The sequence below is a fragment of the Armigeres subalbatus genome, chromosome 3 (assembly GCF_024139115.2).
Source record: "Armigeres subalbatus isolate Guangzhou_Male chromosome 3, GZ_Asu_2, whole genome shotgun sequence".
NCBI lineage: Eukaryota > Metazoa > Arthropoda > Insecta > Diptera > Culicidae > Armigeres > Armigeres subalbatus.
Genome location: NC_085141.1, coordinates 4,455,299 through 4,461,687, shown reverse-complemented (window position 1 = coordinate 4,461,687; position 6,389 = coordinate 4,455,299). Strand labels below are relative to the sequence as shown.

The 6,389-nt window shown below is 43.0% G+C and overlaps 1 long non-coding RNA gene across 5 annotated transcripts; it reads right to left on the bottom strand.

Annotated features, from left to right (window-relative positions):
* Positions 1-3,523: 3,523 nt before the first annotated feature.
* LOC134223064 (uncharacterized) lies at positions 3,524-4,934 on the bottom strand. Of its 5 annotated transcripts, XR_009982458.1 has the most exons (4): positions 4,833-4,901; positions 4,654-4,757; positions 4,206-4,534; positions 3,524-3,660 (listed from the first exon to the last, which is right to left on the bottom strand). It is a non-coding gene; the product is annotated as an uncharacterized LOC134223064 (long non-coding RNA). The 5 variants fall into 5 exon arrangements; XR_009982455.1 differs by lacking the exon at positions 4,654-4,757 and having other exon boundaries at positions 4,883-4,934; XR_009982456.1 differs by having other exon boundaries at positions 4,746-4,882.
* Between the last annotated feature and the right edge of the window lie 1,455 nt (positions 4,935-6,389).

The following is a 6,389-nucleotide window of genomic DNA, read 5'->3' as shown; positions in this document are numbered from 1 at the left end:
GCAGTCACCAGTGACCCCAAGTACACAAATTCTCCTACCACCTCGATTTCGTCACCACCGATGCAAACTCGCGGTGGTTAGCTCACAGTTCTTCTCTTGAACCTCTTCCTTCATGTACTTCGTCTTCGAAGTGTTGATGACTAGTCCGATCCGCTTGGCTTCCTCGGTCTGATGTAGGCTTCCTCCATCTTCTCAAAGTTACGTGCCATAATATCTATGTCGTCGTCGAAGCCAAATGCTGGACGGACTTATTGAAAATTGCCACTCGTGTTAATCCCTGCTCTTCGTATTACCCTTCCGAAGCGATGTTGAATAGCAGGCACGAAGACTATCACCTTGCCGTAACCCTCTGCGGGTTTCAGAGGACTTGAGAATGCCCTGAACTCGAACTACGCACATCACCCGATCCATCGTCGCTTTGATCAACCGTGTCAGTTTATCCGGAAATCCGTGTTCGTGCATTAGCTGCCATGGCTGGTCCCGATCGATTGTATCATATGCGGCTTTGAAGTCGATGAATAGATGATGTGGGCACGGTTATTCGCGGCATTTCTGCAGTACTTGGCGAATGACGAACACCTGGTCCGTGGTGGAGCGTTAACATAAACCGCCTGGTACTGTCCCACGAACTCTTAATTGGTGCTAGTCGACGGCATAAAATTTGGGAGAGTACCTTGTAGGCGGCGTTCAGCAATGTGATTGCGCGGTAGTTGCTACAATCCAGCTTATCGCCCTTTTGTAGATGGGACACACGACACCTTCCATCCACTCCTGCTGCAAAACTTCATCCTCCCAAATCTTGGTAATGACCGGTGTAGCGCTCTAGCCAGTGGCTCACCACGGTGTTAAATAGCTCTCCTGGTAGTTGGTCACCCCAGGGCTTTGTTGTTCTTCAGCCGGCCAATCTCCTCCTGGATTTCCTGGAGATCCAGGCGGTAGAATTGTACCTGCGCGCGTTCCCCAGGTCCATCACCATACCGCCATCTTCGTCTGCCACATCGCCATTCAGGTGCTCTTCGTAGTGCTGCCACCACCTTTGGATCACCTCACGCTCGTTCGCCAGAAGGTTCCCGTTTATGTCCTTACACATATCAGGCTGTGGCACGTGGCCCTTACGTGAAAGGTTCAACTTCTCATAGAACTTTCGTGTGTTATTAGCGCTACAGTTGCTCCATCTCTTCACGGTCTGCGGTGTTGCAATATCGCCCATGCTATTCTTCTCTTCTTCTAACTGCTCACATTCGCCGTCATACCTACCAGTCGTTTCTCGTCCGGGGCACCGTGCCAAGTGCAGCGTTTGCGGTGATACCAATGCGGATCAGATATCTCTCAGCCGTCTTCAGAGACGCTGCGCCTAGCTCTCTTCCGTTGGGGTGCCACTTCCAGCTGCTGCGCGTATTCTTGGGCTAGTCTACCGTCTTAGCCGCCCAATGTTAAGCCGCGGCGGACGCTTCGACCGTGTGTACACCGTTGAGAGTTTTGAGCGCAGGCATACTGCACGAGGCTGTGGTCGGATTCATTCGCACTGCGGTAAGTGCGGACGTTCGTGATGTCGGAGAAGAATTTACCGTCGATTAGAACGTGGTCGATTTGGTTTTCCGTTTCTTGGTTAGGTGATCTCCATGTGGCCTTGTGGATATTTTTGCGGGGAAAGAAGGTGCTTCGGACTCCATTTCGCGGAGGCTGCAAAATGTATGTATCGTTGGCCGTTGTCATTCGATACGGTGTGCAGACTATCCGGTCCGATGACCGTCTATACATTTCCTTCCTTCCTACCTGTGCGTTCAGTGCCACCGATGACGATTTTGACGTCCGAAGTGGGCATCCTATGTCTGCTCCAGCTGTGCGTAGAACGCTTCTTTCTCGTCGGTCTCCCTTCGTGTGGGCAGTGCACGTTGTGATGCTATAGTTGAAGAAACGGCCTTAATCCTCAGCTTGCACATCCTTGCGTTGATTGGCTGCCACCCAATCACGCGTTGGCTCATTTTTCCCAGCACTATGAAACCGGTTCCCAGCTCGTTGGTGGCGCCACAGCTTTGGTAGGCTTTGGCCGCTCGATGCCCGCCTTTCCACACTTTCTTCCCGCAGCAGACTTCCTGCAGTGCCACGACGTCGAATTGCGGGGATGTAATTCATCGTAGATCATCCTGTCGCAACCTGCGAACCTAGCGACTTGCAGTTCCATGTTCCAAGCTTCCAATCGTGATCCTTTATTCGTCGCCTGATCGTTGCCGATTGTATCGAGTTGTATTATCTTCTATGTCGTTCGTAATGGTTGTTTTAAGGCGGCTTATTGGGCCTGCGCAAACATTCTGTCTCGTCGGAGGGCCGTCGTGTCGGGCTGTTTATATCCCACCTAACACTAGGACTTGGGCTTGTGCGCTTTGAGCGATACACAGTCGCTATGGCGGAGGCTACTTGCGGATACATGCAGCTTTTATAGCTGTGCAGCTGTCAAATCCACCACATCCTAGGCAGGCACCACAACTCGCAGATGGGCTGGGAGGGATCGTCAAGCCCTTGGACATAGTCCCTGCTGCCCACGATGCGTCAACCAATTTCTCTGCTGGTATCGTTATCAGGGTCACCAGTGAGCCCAAGTCCACGAGCTTTTCAACCACCTCGATTTCGTCATTTCGTCTTCCTATCATGCTCGTCTTCGACGCGTTGATGACTAGTCCAATCCAGGATGATCTACGATCTGATTGCTATCAGAAATCAATACATGAATAAATTAATCGTTGATTCCAATCTAGGATAAATAGTATAAGCATGAGAATTTCTTTTGTGGACCACTCAATTCTGGCCACTGAGGATATTAGGAAATGTAGTATTTGTTGTGTCAGAATTGGCCAGGAGCTGGCAATGTGGTCATGGTAGATCTTACTCCGTAACAGACCAAATGAATGTGTTTATCCAGCGTTATGGGAAATTCTACCACCGACGAACCGACGTGTCACTGGCGCTCTCTGATTGTCTCACGCTTTTTAACGGTCATTCGCTTTTGCGGGCGATCGCTCCTGTCAAATGAGCTAAAACACAACTCCGCTGCAATGTTAATACACGTAGGCTGGTGGCTGAGCTATGAAAACGATTTTTCATCATGGCGTCGGGGGCAGCAAACTATTATTATTTTTCATGGAGTGACACGTTGGTTCGTCGGTGATTCTACACCACACTAGACTTCTGATGTGTTTAAAACATTAAAAAATAAGTCTTATGCAAATTTTTAATGGTTTTCTTTTTATTTCATTACATTTTAATTCATATCCTCGTATAGCTTTATAATAGTTGACATAATATGCATTTATTTCTTTCAAAATCATTTTACAATCTGTTCATTATGGCAAGCGCTGTTCTTAACATCCGGACACGTTCAAACTACCGTTGAAATATACTTAAAACACCTCCGCGTTTGGATCATACTCGTGTCTAATGGTTTCAACATACTTTCGTTGAAAGTCCACGCTGTTCGATATTTTGATTGATTTTCCAGAATGCTTTCCGCTGCAACTCGAGCAGACTTTCCTGAAAACAAACCTTGGGGACCTGCCTCTGAGCCATGTACTACTGGTTACGTACATTGCCTTGCCTGTTGCAGCAGCAGAGAACTCGGAAGCAATGGATTCAATGGTCCTGGGTTCCAGCTGATTGCGACGTCTTTCAAAACTACAATTTAATAAAAAAAGGATAGGAATACATATGTTCAAACCCATTACACTTTGCTTAGAATATGTACATATATGGAAAAAATTTGTTTTATTTATTTCTCATTATAATAATGCATGTTGCATGAATGCTTCGCAGCTAATGAAGTCAAACGCTTTTCCCAAGTCAGTTGAAATTACTAGACAACAGTTACCATTATTTAAAGTTCGATTTTGCTTCCGAACTGTATACAGTGTCTATAATCTATATATTGGAGCGCTGTATAGCGTTTCATTAAATAAAAACAATGTACCATTCATCGAGCTTATTAAACGTGATTAAAACGACCTCGCGTAAGGGGTCTGTGATTGAAACGTCTTCGGGGGTAAGACCTGGTAGAGTTAGGCACCTTCAACATGTTTCTAATTTCAAGAAAATTTAGTTTAAGTACAATCCCAACCCTGGTTTAAAGTCAACGTTATGGAATTGCTGCATAATAATTCGTTACAGGTAACATTACAAAACGATTGCATAAAAGAATAAATGAATTTACTTACACCTTTACTTCGTATTGCTCGAACACGTGTAGGCGCAGATCACCATCCGATTTCCCTTCGAGACCATCTTGTAGATAAAGGCTCCGTTAGATAGTGTCTCACGTTTGGGTTTATTATCGCTATTTGTTGTTGGTATCACGAGCTTGGTGTGGTGTTGACGAATGACCGGATGTTATCGGACGAGTTACTGACTCTTCTCTTGGAATCTTCGGGCTGCCCATCGATGAGGCATAACTAGCCATATGACGCAATCGTCGACGACGTTGAGTGTAACTCGTTGCCGTCTTGAGTTTCTTACCGCAGGGGAGTCATTCTGATTTAGTCTACAGCTAAGTGGAAATACAAAACTTATTAGGTACATATCATTACTATTAGAATCGTTACTATCTTCCTTGACCTAAAATATGGGGTAACCTGTAGGCTTCCGTTATGACAATAAATAATTTACAAAATTAAGGCTCCAATTTTTTTTTGTCCTGCCGGCACCTGCCAGTCACATCACATGTGCTGCACATGTGTTATCATGCAGGATAAACTAACCGATTATTGTTCCTAACAAAATTATTAACATATTTATTTTGGAATAACGCGTGAAAATAACATCCAGCTGATAACAGATCCACGTACATTAACTGTTAATAAATTACAATTACAATACATTTAAATGAAAAATTCACCTGATTAAATATTCTCAATAGACCAGTGCATGATGACGTAGGTTGACAGTTCGAAGCTTGTTTACAGGGACTTAGTCTCTGGAGCAGCTTCGGAAAAACTGTTTTCGATTAATTAAGAATTTTGATGTCTGCTGTGATTGATTGGTAGGACTCAAAGCATATCACTAGAATATTCGGATCAAAATGATTTTGAACGAAAATTACGAATTTTTATTCCCAGCTGATCGATTTTAATTCTAACACCTTGTAAACAAGCTCTGTGAACTGTCAAATAATTGAGGTTAAGTCAAGATCTTGCATTGGTCTATTATATAGCTGATGTTTTGGAATGTTTGGAAGGGAATTTCATCACCATCAAGCGATAACTACACTGAGCCAAAATTCCATCCTTAGAGTAAAATCGGTAAAATCAGCAGTGATTCAAATCGTTCGAGGCTGCCAGTTTGAATTAGAAATACTAGAATAAGAGATCGGCAAAGACGCCATCTTGTTTCCAATCGAACCGTCAAAAGCGGTTCCAAATCGACTTGTTTACTTTTTCACCCAAGAGTCAAGCAAAAAGTTCAAGTGATGCCAGTATTATTTCCCCGATATCACACCTTTTCATACGTTGCCATTTCGACAGTTTTTCACTCCGCCGGTCTCTGGTTATAGGGTTGCTAGTTTGAATATGAATCTGAAACATTCATTTTCCCAATCACGAGATTCAAAATATTTTCCAATTCAAGCATAATTTTCCATAACGACGTATGTAACAATTATGAGGATTCGAGAAATCCTTTGCAGAAAGTTGGCAAAACTTTTTCTAAAACTGTTTTAAAACTAAATCATTTTCAATATTTTTCTTTGACGTGCTCAATACATGACACGTAATAAGCGTGATCCTTAACTTTTCAAAGGACCTAAGTAACATTTTGTTCATGAATTAATTTGAATACTGTAAAAACTCTCACGTTGTTCTGTTGATTGCGCTATTCAAATTAATTCATGAAAAATTTACTTAATCGTTTAAAGTTAACAGATATATCATAGCTCAATTCATTCAAAATTCCTGGAAAAACGATAAAATTATACACGTAAAAATAACCTTATATGTTATGGCAAAAACCATTCGAAAATACTTATACTCTTTTTATGCCACCTAATGAATGATCCCATATCAAAAAGCTAATAACATTCATAAGTTAATGAAAAGTATAAGTTTCCAGAATGTATGTGACTAATGCGATGTATAAGTTTTTTCTTATACATGTCATTAAGCGCCTGCTTTGGCAAAAAAGTATTAGAAATATTAATAATAAACAACATTAAATTTTTTCACGTGTACATACACCGGTATGCTGTACATACGTCGCTGTACATTGGTCGGTTTTCCATAGACCTGTGCAGCGGTTCATTAAATTCACTCACCCGCTGGATTTTGACATTTGAGCGGGTCGTCTTCTCGAACAAAAGTTCATTTTGCGTTCATTATGCGACCGCTCAAACGTCATTTCTTGGGAGTTCA